This window comes from Hordeum vulgare, chromosome 1H (genome assembly GCF_904849725.1).
Source record: "Hordeum vulgare subsp. vulgare chromosome 1H, MorexV3_pseudomolecules_assembly, whole genome shotgun sequence".
NCBI classification, from domain to species: domain Eukaryota; kingdom Viridiplantae; phylum Streptophyta; class Magnoliopsida; order Poales; family Poaceae; genus Hordeum; species Hordeum vulgare.
Window position 1 is genome coordinate 399,491,819 of NC_058518.1, and position 13,576 is coordinate 399,505,394.

Genomic DNA, 13,576 nt, shown 5'->3' on the forward strand with positions numbered 1-13,576 from the left:
TCAAATATGAGCTAATGCAGGAAGAACAGAGGGGCTACGACAGTTCGTGACAGAGGGATGGGAGGAGAGCCCGATGATACGTCTAGAGGAAAAACCGTGGAGGTATGTGGTCGGGCTGCCGTGGAAAAGTCGTCTCAAATCAGCCCTAAAACCTCCGTATATATAGGGGGAAGAGGGGGAGCCTTGCCTTGGGGTCCAAGGACCCCTAAGGGTTTCGGCCGAGCCAAGGGGGGAAGGTCTCCCCTTCCAAACCGAATCCAACTTGGTTTGGAAGGTGGAGTCCTTCTTCCCTTTCCCACCTCCTCCTTTTTTTTATCTTTTCTCTTTGATTTTCTTCCTATGGCGCATAGGGCCTTCTTGGGCTGTCCCACCAGCCCACTAAGGGCTGGTGTGCCATCCCCAAGGCCTATGGTCTTCCCCGGGGTGGGTTGCCCCCCCCCCCCCCCCCCGGTGAACTCCCGGAACCCATTCGTCATTCCCGGTACATTCCCGGTAACTCCGAAAACCTTTCGGTAATCAAATGAGGTCATCCTATATATCAATCTTCGTTTCCGGACCATTCTGGAAACCCTCGTGACGTCCATGATCTCATTCGGGACTCCGAACAACATTCGATAACCAACCATATAACTCAAATATGCATAAAACAACGTCGAACCTTAAGTGTGCAGACCCTGCGGGTTCGAGAACTATGTAGACATGACCCGAGAGACTCCTCGGTCAATATCCAATAGCGGGACCTGGATGCCCATATTGGATCCTACATATTCTACGAAGATCTTATTGTTTGAACCTCAATGCCAAGGATTCATATAATCCCGTATGTCATTCCCTTTGTCCTTCGGTATGTTACTTGCCTGAGATTCGATCGTCAGTATCCGTATACCTATTTGAATCTCGTTTACCAGCAAGTCTCTTTACTCGTTCCGTAATACAAGATCCCGCAACTTACACTAAGTCACATTGCTTGCAAGGCTTGTGTGTGATGTTGTATTACTGAGTGGGCCCCGAGATACCTCTCCGTCACACGGAGTGACAAATCCCAGTCTTGATCCATACTAACTCAACGAACACCTTCGAAGATACCTGTAGAGCATCTTTATAGCCACCCAGTCACGTTGCGACGTTTGATACACACAAAGTATTCCTCCGGTGTTAGTGAGTTATATGATCTCATGGTCATAGGAACAAATACTTGACACGCAGAAAACAGTAGCACCAAAATGACACGATCAACATGCTACGTCTATTAGTTTGGGTCTAGTCCATCACGTGATTCTCCTAATGACGTGATCCAGTTATCAAGCAACAACACCTTGTTCATAATCAGAAGACACTGACTATCTTTGATCAACTGGCTAGCCAACTAGAGGCTTGCTAGGGACATTGTTTTGTCTATGTATCCACACATGTAAATGAGTCTTCATTCAATACAATTATAGCATGGATAATAAACGATTATCTTGATACAGGAATTATAATAATAACAATATTTATTATTGCCTCTAGGGCATAATTCCAACAGTCTCCCACTTGCACTAGAGTCAATAATCTAGCCCTCACATCATCATGCGAATTACATTGTAATAAATCTAACACCCATACAGTTCTGGTGTTGATCATTCTTTGCCCGTGGAAGAGGTTTAGTGAGCGGGTCTGCTACATTCAGATCCGTGTGCACTTTGCATATATTTACGTCCTCTCCTTCGACGTAGTCGCGGATGAGGTTGAAGCGTCGTTTGATGTGTCTGGACTTCTTGTGAAACCGTGGTTGCTTTGCTAAGGCAATGGCACCCGTGTTGTCACAAAACAAGGTTATTGGATTCAGTGCGCTTGGCACTACTCCAAGATCCGTCATGAACTGCTTCATCCAGACACCCTCCTTAGCCGCCTCCGAGGCAGCCATGTACTCCGCTTCACATGTAGAATCTTCTACGACGCTTTGCTTGGAACTGCACCAGCTTACCGCACCCCCATTAAGAATAAATACGTATCCAGTTTGCGACTTAGAGTCGTCCGAATCTGTGTCAAAGCTTGCATCGACGTAACCTTTTACGGCGAGCTCTTCGTCACCTCCATACACGAGAAACATCTCCTTAGTCCTTTTCAGGTACTTCAGGATATTCTTGACCGCCGTCCAGTGATCCACTCCTGGATTACTCTGGAACCTACCTGCCATACTTATGGCCAGGCTAACGTCCGGTCTAGTGCACAACATTGCATACATGATAGAACCTATGGCTGAAGCATAGGGGAGGGTGCGCATATGCTCTCTATCCTCATCAGTTGCTGGGCACTGAGTCTTACTCAATCTCGTACCTTGTAAAACTGGCAAGAACCCTTTCTTGGACTGTTCCATTTTGAACCTCTTCAAAACTTTATCAAGGTATGTGCTTTGTGAAAGTCCTATCAGGCGTTTTGATCTATCCCTGTAGATCTTAATGCCTAGAATGTAAGCAGCTTCTCCTAGGTCCTTCATAGAGAAACTTTTATTCAAGTAATCCTTTATGCTCTCCAAAAACGCTAATTTGTTTCCAATCAGCAATATGTCATCCACATATAATATTAGAAACGCCACAGAGCTCCCACTCACTTTCTTGTAAATACAAGATTCTCCAACCACTTGTATAAACCCAAATGCTTTGATCACCTCATCAAAGCGTTTGTTCCAACTCCGAGATGCTTGCACCAGTCCATAAATGGATCGCTGGAGCTTGCACACCTTGTTAGCATTCTCAGGATCGACAAAACCTTCGGGTTGCATCATATACAACTCTTCCTTAAGGAAACCGTTAAGGAACGCCGTTTTGACATCCATCTGTGAGATTTCATAATCGAAAAATGCAGCTATTGCTAACATGATTCTGACGGGCTTAAGCATCGCTACAGGTGAGAATGTCTCATCGTAGTCAACTCCTTGAACTTGTGAAAAACCCTTTGCCACAAGTCGAGCTTTATAAACGGTCACATTGCCGTCAGCGTCCGTCTTCCTCTTAAAGATCCATTTGTTCTGAATAGCCTTGCAGCCCTCAGGCAGTACTTCCAAAGTCCACACTTTGTTCTCATACATGGATCCTATCTCAGACTTCATGGCTTCTAGCCATTTGTTGGAATCTGGGCCCACCATTGCTTCTTCATAATTTGCAGGTTCATTGTTGTCCAACAACATGATTGATAAGACGGGATTACCGCACCACTCTGGAGCAGCACGTGGTCTCGTCGACCTGCGTGGTTCCACAGAAACTTGAACCGGAGTTTCATGATCATCAGCATTAACTTCCTCCTCAACTGGTGCCGCAACGACAGAGGTTTCCCCTTGCCCTGCGCCACCATCCAGAGGGATGAGAGGTTCGACAACCTCGTCAAGTTCTATCTTCCTCCCACTCAATTCTCTCGAGAGAAACTCCTTCTCGAGAAAAGCTCCGTTTTTAGCAACAAACACTTTGCCCTCGGATTTGAGATAGAAGGTGTACCCAACTGTCTCTTTTGGGTAACCTATGAAGATGCACCTTTCCGCTTTGGGTTCCAGCTTTTCAGGCTGAAGCTTTTTGACATAAGCATCACATCCCCAAACTTTAAGAAACGACAACTTTGGCCTTTTGCCATACCACAGTTCGTATGGTGTCGTCTCAACGGATTTTGATGATGCCCTATTTAAAGTGAATGCAGCTGTTTCTAATGCATAACCCCAAAATGATAATGGCAAATCGGTAAGAGACATCATAGATCGCACCATCTCTAATAAAGTACGATTACGACGTTCGGACACACCATTACGCTGTGGTGTTCCAGGCGGTGTCAACTGTGAAACAATTCCACATTGTCTTAAGTGAGCACCAAACTCGAAACTCAGATATTCACCCCCACGATCAGACCGTAGGAACTTGATCTTCTTGTTACGATGATTTTCAACTTCACTCTGAAATTGCTTGAACTTTTCAAATGTTTCAGACTTGTGCTTCATTAAGTAGACATAACCATATCTACTCAAATCGTCAGTGAAGGTGAGAAAATAACGATATCCGCCGCGTGCCTCTACGCTCATCGGACCACACACATCGGTATGTATGATTTCCAACAAGTCACTTGCATGCTCCATTGTTCCGGAGAACGGAGTTTTAGTCATCTTGCCCATGAGGCATGGTTCACACGTGTCAAGTGAATCAAAGTCAAGTGACTCCAAAAGTCCATCGGCATGGAGTTTCTTCATGCGCTTTACACCAATATGACCTAAGCGGCAGTGTCACAAAAATATGGCGCTATCATTGTTAACTCTAACTCTTTTGGTCTCAATGTTATGCATATGTGTATCGCTATCAAGATTCAATATGAACAATCCTCTCACATTGGGTGCATGACCATAAAAGATGTTACTCATAGAAATAGAACAACCATTATTCTGTGACTTAAAAGAGTAACCGTCTCGCAATAAACAAGATCCAGATATAATATTCATGCTCAACGCAGGAACTAAATAACAATGATTCAAGTTCATAACTAATCCTGATGGTAACTGAAGTGAAACTGTGCCGACGGTGATTGCATCAACCTTGGAACCATTTCCTACGCGCATCGTCACTTCATCTTTTGCCAGCCTTCGTCTATTCCGCAATTCCTGTTTCGAGTTGCAAATATGAGCAACAGAACTGGTATCGAATACCCAGGCACTACTACGAGAGCCGGTTAAGTACACATCAATAACATGTATATCAAATATACCTGATTTTTCTTTGGCCGCCTTCTTATCAGCCAGATACTTGGGGCAATTGCGCTTCCAGTGACCCATACCCTTGCAATAGTAACACTCTGTTTCAGGCTTAGGTCCAGCTTTGGGTTTCTTCGTCGGATTGGCAACAGTCTTGCCGCTCTTCTTTGGATTACCCTTCTTGCCTTTGTCGTTTCTCTTGAAACTAGTGGTCTTATTTACCATCAACACTTGATGCTCTTTACGGAGTTCAGACTCTGCGACTTTCAGCATCACAAACAACTCGCCGGGAGACTTGTTCATCCCTTGCATGTTGTAGTTCAACACAAAGCCTTTATAGCTTGGCGGCAGTGATTGAAGGATTCTGTTAGTGATAGCTTCTTGCGGGAGTTCAATCCCCAGCTCAGCTAGACGGTTTGAGTACCCAGACATTTTGAGCACATGTTCATTGACAAACAAGTTTTCCTCCATCTTGCAAGCATAGAATTTATCGGAGGTCTCATACCTCTCGATCCGGGCGTTCTTCTGAAAGGTAAACTTCAACTCGTGGAACATCTCAAATGCTCCATGACGCTCAAAGCGATGTTGAAGTCCCGGTTCTAAGCCATACAAGCCTGCACATTGAACTACTGAGTAGTCCTCCTTACGTGCTAATCAAGCATTCTTAACATCCTGATCAGCCGTAGCGGGTGGTTCATCTCCTAGCGCAACATTAAGGACATAATCCTTCTTCCCAGCTTGTAAGATTAGCTTAAGATTACGAGCCCAGTCTACAAAGTTGCTTCCATCATCTTTCAACTTAGCTTTCTCTACGAACGTATTAAAATTCAGGGTGACTGTCGCGTGATCCATGATCTACAACACAAATATATTCAAAGTGGAGTTAGACTATGTTCAAGATAATTAGAGTTTAACTTAATCAAATTACTCGCTAAACTCCCACTCAAAAAGTACATCTCTCTAGTCATTTGAGTGGTTCATGATCCACTTACACTAGCTCAAGTCCGATCATCACGTGAGTTGAGCATAGTTTCAGTGGTAAGCATCCCCATGCTAATCATATCATCTATATGATTCATGATCGACCTTTCGGTCTCATGTGTTCCGAGGCCATGTCTGCACATGCTAGGCTCGTCAAGCTTAACCCGAGTGTTCCGCGAGCGCAACTGTTTTGCACCCGTTGTATGTGAACGTTGAGTCTATCACACCCGATCATCACGTGGTGTCTCGAAACGACGAACTGTAGCAACGGTGCACAGTCGGGGAGAACACAATTTCGTCTTGAAATTTTAGTGAGAGATCACCTCATAATGCTACCGTCGTTCTAAGCAAAATAAGGTGCATAAAAGGATTAACATCACATGCAATTCATAAGTGACATGATATGGCCATCATCACGTGCTCCTTGATCTCCATCACCAAGCACCGGCACGATCTTCTTGTCACTGGAGCCACACCATGATCTCCATCAACGTGTCGCCATTGGGGTTGTCGTGCTACTCATGCTATTACTACTAAAGCTACATCCTAGCAAAATAGTAAACGCATCTGCAAGCACAAACATTAGTATAAAGACAACCCTATGGCTCCTGTCGGTTGCCATACCATCGACGTGCAAGTCGATATTATCTATTACAACATGATCATCTCATACATCCAATATATCACATCACATCATTGGCCATATCACATCAAAAGCATACCCTGCAAAAACAAGTTAGACGTCCTCTAATTTTGTTGTTGCATGTTTTACGTGGTGACCATGGGTATCTAGTAGGATCGCATCTTACTTACGCAAACACCACAACGGAGATATATGAGTTGCTATTTAACCTCATCCAAGGCCCTCCTCGGTCAGATCCGATTCAACTAAAGTTGGAGAAATTGACACCCGCCAGTCATCTTTGAGCAACGGAGTTACTCGTAGCGATGAAACCAGTCTCTCGTAAGCGTACGAGTAATGTCGGTCTGAGCCGCTTCGATCCAACAATACCGCGGAATCAAGAAAAGACTAAGGAGGGCAGCAAAACGCACATCACCGCCCACAAAAACTTTTGTGTTCTACTCGAGAAGACATCTACGCATGAACCTAGCTCATGATGCCACTGTTGGGAACGTCGCATGGGAAACAAAAAATTTCCTACGCGCACGAAGACCTATCATGGTGATGTCCATCTATGAGAGGGGATGTGTGATCTACGTACCCTTGTAGACCGTACAGCACAAGCATTAGTGAACGCGGTTGATGTAGTGGAACGTCCTCACGTCCCTCGATCCGCCCCGCGAACCGTCCCGCGATCCGTCCACGATCTAGTGCCGAACGGACGACACCTCCGCGTTCAGCACACGTACAACTCGACGATGATCTCTGCCTTCTTGATCCAGCAAGAGAGACAGAGAGGTAGAAGAGTTCTCCGGCAGCGTGACGGCGCTCCGGAGGTTGTGATGATCTCGTCTCAGCAGGGCTCCGCCCGAGCTCCGCAGAAACGCGATCTAGAGGAAAAACCGTGGAGGTATGTGGTCGGGCTGCCGTGGAAAAGTCGTCTCAAATCAGCCCTAAAACCTCCGTATATATAGGGGGAAGAGGGGGAGCCTTGCCTTGGGGTCCAAGGACCCCTAAGGGTTTCGGCCGAGCCAAGGGGGGAAGGTCTCCCCTTCCAAACCGAATCCAACTTGGTTTGGAAGGTGGAGTCCTTCTTCCCTTCCCCACCTCCTCCTTTTTTTTTCTCTTTGATTTTCTTCCTATGGCGCATAGGGCCTACTTGGGCTGTCCCACCAGCCCACTAAGGGCTGGTGTGCCACCCCCAAGGCCTATGGGCTTCCCCGGTGTGGGTTGCCCCCCGGTGAACTCCCGGAACCCATTCGTCATTCCCGGTACATTCCCGGTAGCTCCGAAAACCTTCCGGTAATCAAATGAGGTCATCCTATATATCAATCTTCATTTCCGGACCATTCCAGAAACCCTCGTGACGTCTGTGATCTCATCCGGGACTCCGAACAACAGTCGGTAATCAACCATATAACTCAAATACGCATAAAACAACGTCGAACCTTAAGTGTGCAGACCCTGCGGGTTCGAGAACTATGTAGACATGACCCGAGAGACTCCTCGGTCAATATCCAATAGCGGGACCTGGATGCCCATATTGGATCCTACATATTCTACGAAGATCTTATCGTTTGAACCTCAGTGCCAAGGATTCATATAATCCCGTATGTCATTCCCTTTGTCCTTCGGTATGTTACTTGCCCGAGATTCGATCGTCAGTATCCTTATACCTATTTCAATCTCGTTCACCGGCAAGTCTCTTTACTCGTTCCGTAATACAAGATCCCGCAACTTACACTAAGTCACATTGCTTGCAAGGCTTGTGTGTGATGTTGTATTACCGAGTGGGCCCGGAGATACCTCTCCATCACACGGAGTGACAAATCCCAGTCTCGATCCATACTAACTCAACGAACACCTTCGGAGATACCTGTAGAGCATCTTTATAGTCACCCAGTCACGTTGCGACGTTTGATAAACACAAAGTATTCCTCCGGTGTTAGTGAGTTATATGATCTCATGGTCATAGGAACAAATACTTGACACGCAGAAAACAGTAGCACCAAAATGACACGATCAACATGCTACGTCTATTAGTTTGGGTCTAGTCCATCACGTGATTCTCCTAATGACGTGATCCAGTTATCAAGCAACAACACCTTGTTCATAATCAGAAGACACTGACTATCTTTGATCAACTGGCTAGCCAACTAGAGGCTTGCTAGGGACAGTGTTTTGTCTATGTATCCACACATGTAAATAAGTCTTCATTCAATACAATTATAGCATGGATAATAAACGATTATCTTGATATAGGAATTATAATAATAACTATATTTATTATTGCCTCTAGGGCATAATTCCAACACTAATAATGATCAAAAGAATGATCCTGAACACCTACTTACGTCAATCATAACCTCACCGTGTCCTTACTCGGAGAAGGAGCTCGAGAAAGATACAATCATGGTTACGCACACAGTTGGCATATTTTAATTAAGATTAGTTCAAGTTATCTAGAACTGGATGTTAAACAAAGTTTCCAAGTTTTTCACATAACCGCAGGCACAACTTTCCAAAAGATTTAACCCTCCAGGGGTGCTCCAGCTGGTCCATCACAAACTACCACTCGTTGCCTCGGAAACCTCGACTACGGAAAACCCGTGATCTCTCGATTTCCTACTGGAAAACCACAACCTCGAGATAGCCCAAAGTGTTATCAGAATCCCTCGCACAAGACGTTCGAGAAGAGTAAAACAAGTCCAGCAAGGCCACCCGGTGAGCCAGATCCGCATCTAGAGCCGCGTGATCTCTATCTACGGGCGTCATCCGTCTATGCAAAGTGGACGATAGCCTGAAAATGCCTCGAGTTGCCCCGAGGTGGCACCGCCGATTGCTAGGTGGGTGGACTAACACTCACGAGGAGCACTGACACAGGGGGGGGGGGTGATTAATTATCCATGGGGTGATCTAAACCTATGCATATTTTAGTTGTTATTAAGAAAATAGTACCAATGTTGGGTCTTGCCAGACGAGTTTTATCCCAAAACGAAAATCAAAGGGGTCCCCATAACAACCCAAGCATGTTAGGACCGCTCAATTATGGAACATAACACCGGTAGCTGAAACTAAGGCGGCAAAAATGGAACAAAACACCAGGCTAGAGGACCAAGCCTTTCACCTTTTACCAAGTATATAGGTGCACTAAATTAATTAGCAATAATATGGTGATATAACAAGGAACCCATGTTTTCACATGGAAGGAACTGCACCTGCAACTAGCAATGCTATAAGAAGGCTGAGCAAGCGGTAACATAGCCAAGTAGTGGTTTGCTGGGTTGTGGAAAGGTTAGAGCCTTTCATGGCATTGTTGGGAGGCTGACATTTAAGTTGTAGGCCATGGGACATAGCAAAAGAAATGGGAAAACTAGCATGGCAATGATAGTAATGGTATCTAGGTAAATGGTCATCTTGCCTGTGATCCCACTTGGAAGAAGAATGAATCCGTGAAGCAGACGAACCAACATAGCCGGACAGATCCTCACACTCTGACGCTTTGCGGATCTATATCGAGAAGAAACAATCCAAAAATAACAATCAACACATGATAACACCACGCATATACAAAACATGATGCACAACTAAATATGATGCATGTCTATTTAATTATGCATGGTGTGGCAAAGCAATTCACAACAATCAAACACCACACATTAAGTGAAGCTCAATATGCAATGAGTTGCATATTGACAAAACTCCACGTCCAAATATTTAGTTCACTCTAGTTTAGGTACTCGTTATGTTAAATGTTGTTAAACATGGTAAGAGGTGAAGCATAAATAAACTACACTACCTAGGCATATTAAATGAGGTCGAAAACAACATATAACATTTCCGAAATGACCCCATGTGTTAATTTAGAAATCTGTACAGATCTGTCCCAAACACATTTTATATTTGTTAAACAGAAAAATAAAGTGGATCATGTGATTCTACACCTTATTCTAGTCGATTTACATATATAGAACATCTCAACCGGAGCAACGGTCTAAAAGATATGATCAAAACAAGATGATATGGCATGAATGCAAAATGCATGCAAATGAAAGCCACAAGCATTCCAAACAATGAAGGCGGCAAGATATTATAAAACTACATGAGATTCTAATCAAGTTTCATATATGGCACGATCAAAACGGAGCAACGGTTCAACAGCTACAAACAATACAAGAAATAACTATAGTCTACCAAAACAGCAACATGGCATTTTATTCACCCCAAAACTTACACCTACATGATTCTAAAATGCTCAAACAAGGCATGGGAAGTATAGGACAAGATGCACAACAATCATATACTAATTTCAAGTTGCATGGAAGCATGGATCACTCGGAAATGAGCTCACAAAATGGTAAGTTGCACAGAGTTTGAGACTTAGTGAAAATAACAGTTTTAACAGTGCAGATTTTAACATGATGGCAGTAAAACTATACGTTACAGGGCATATATTGGCATGAAACTTAACAGCATGCTAGAGGACATTATGCACTACAACTAACTCCATTGCACCAACCCCAAAGGGGTTGTAGATCATTAGCAAAACACATGGCAAGACGACAACAAAATATTACAGATTCCACACTTAGAAATATTTCAGCATCTCAAAATAGCAACATCAGCATAGCTTGTTCACATGATGAAAACTACAACTAGGCATGTCATACATGGCACGAGTACCCCACTAACAGCAACTAGTCATAGCCCTCTACAAACCACACTATTTGGCACAATCAAAAGAGGCATGGGTTGCTTAATACAGACTCAACAGATTTCAGTTTTAATGCGATAGCCATTTGAGAGCAACAAATGAGCATGAAAATTAATTCCTACTTAGCAACCATAGGCATGGCATCAAAATACACATCACATAGGGCAATACCCATGAAGACACCACATGCAATCCACACAAAATCGAACGAAATAACAAATATGCACCTAATGATGAGATGCACTTTTGAAACACAATTAACGTCAAGTATATGAATCCTATCATGCATTAAAATGCAACCATGATATAGAGCACAATGAGTAGATAAAATTTCATATAATACGCATCTCCATCCGATGATCATAGGCAATTCTACAACACTCGCAATATGCCAACATGAAAATAAAATTGACAGTTTCAGGGACTTTGCCAAAATAACCACCTCGGTCGAAGTGGGATTGAGGGGTTCCAAGATGGAGGCATGGGCGTTTGGCCCGGGGGTCGGGGCTGATCCGGGTCGAGTTCGTCCCTGATGGGGTTATAGTCCTAGGGTAGGGTCATAGGCCTGCCCTATAGATCCTACCCAAAGACTACCCTTCATAAAGGACAAGGCCCTTAGTCAGTTCCAACTGAATTAAGGACTTCCCTTCATCCAGTCGGTGACGATTCCTCCATCATCCAGTCGGTGACGATTCCTCCATCATCCAGTCGGAAATGAGCATTCAGAGCGTATCAAACGTACCGACTGGATTCCACTCTGTACTTCGTAACCCCCCTGGAGGGCAACGGTCATACGCTTTTACGTACCTTTATTAGCATTTAAGGCATACATTACCTGTAACGTATACATTTAATCACCACTACTCTACCCCTGCGCACCGAACAGTTGTGAAGGGCAGCGCACTCTATATAAGTCGCCCTTCCCCACTGGTGCAGGGGTTAGCAATTCACTGTAATCCATATTCCACTCAACATCAAGCTCCTAAGAGCACTGAGACGTAGGGATTTTACCTCCACCGTAGAGGGGCCTGAACTCATACAAACTCGTCGTAGCTAAGGCTCTGCCCATCCTTTCGTACCCCATACATCTACTGTCAGACTTATACCCACGACATTTGGCGCCCACCGTGGGGCAGGCATCTAAGCGACTTTCGGCGAGTTTGCGACTACATCTTTTCATCATGTCGTCCGGTGGAGATTTGTGCATGGGTCATGAGATCCTCTTCGGCGCTCTCTCCTTCATCGTCGACGATTCGGCATGGCTTCGGGATGCTCCTCTCGACGTCGAGGCGCTCCCCAGTCGCGGGGCTACGCACTTCCGTGTCGGCGCCCGCGGCATCCTTCTTCTCCAGCAGTCGGCCCCGGTGTCGACCTTCGCCCCTGTCGCGCGCCGCAACAAGCGGTCTCACCGTCCACGGCTCCAGCATTGGGTGCAACACGCCCAGGCGCGCCAGAGCGTGTCTTCACAAGTGGCGGTCCTCGAGTCGGTTGTAGTAGTGCCGCCGTCCCAGCGCTCGGACTCAGTTCCGACTGAGTTTCCTTCCGAGTACGTGGGTCGCGGGCTTGGAGCCGAAGTGCACATGGCCAACTCCCATGAAAGTCCCCGCCAAACCGGCCGGAACGAGCACGAGGTCGGCGAAACCTCCGGCGCTCGCCGTCAACCCCGCCGTTCTGCCAGTCGGCGCACTCGTCAGAGCAACGTGGAGGTGTTCCGCACACCCGTCCTCAACCTGGCTGCCGCCGCCAAGATAGCCGATTCACTCTAGCCGACTGATTCAGAGGCTGGCGGATGGATCAAGCAGATCCGTGCCCTGCTGCACACGGCGCATCAGCAAAATTTGGCGGTCTCCCAGTCGCACAACAGGATCCACAATAGTTCTGTTCGCGCGAACACGCATCGGTCAGTTCATAGCCCCGGTTCTCATCAGCGACATAGGGGAGGCAGCCGTTCCATGAATCCCGAAGATCGTCACTGTTCACGCACCCCTCCATGGGGTGGGCCCTACGGGCCCCGACATCATGATGATCGACGTTCGGTCGGTGACACTTATGATCCAAGGCCTGACGCAAGAGGATACATCACCCAGAGGAGGGTAGACAGGGGTCGGGCCCACCGCGATGGACACGATATAGACCGTCCGAGTGGAAGCAGGACCATCGTCTCTGGCCCCGAGTGTTTCAGTCGAGCCATCCGTTCTGCTGACATCCCTCCCAACTTCCGATTGGCAACGGGAATCAGCAAGTTTACAAGAGAATCCAAGCCAGAAACGTGGATGGACGACTACCGAGTGGCAGTCCAGATTGGCGGTGGAGACGACCAGGTCGCCATGAAACATCTCCCCTTGATGCTCGACGGCTCGGCACGAGCGTGGCTGAACCAGTTGGCTCCTTCAAGCATCTACAGCTGGGCAGATCTGGCCCGAGTCTTCATCAAGACCTTCGAGGGGACGTGCAAACGCCCTGCTGGTCTCGTGGAGCTCCAGCACTGTGTCCAGAAGCAGAATGAGCCCCTGCGCGATTTCATCTAGCGTTGGACAACCCTCTACCACACGGT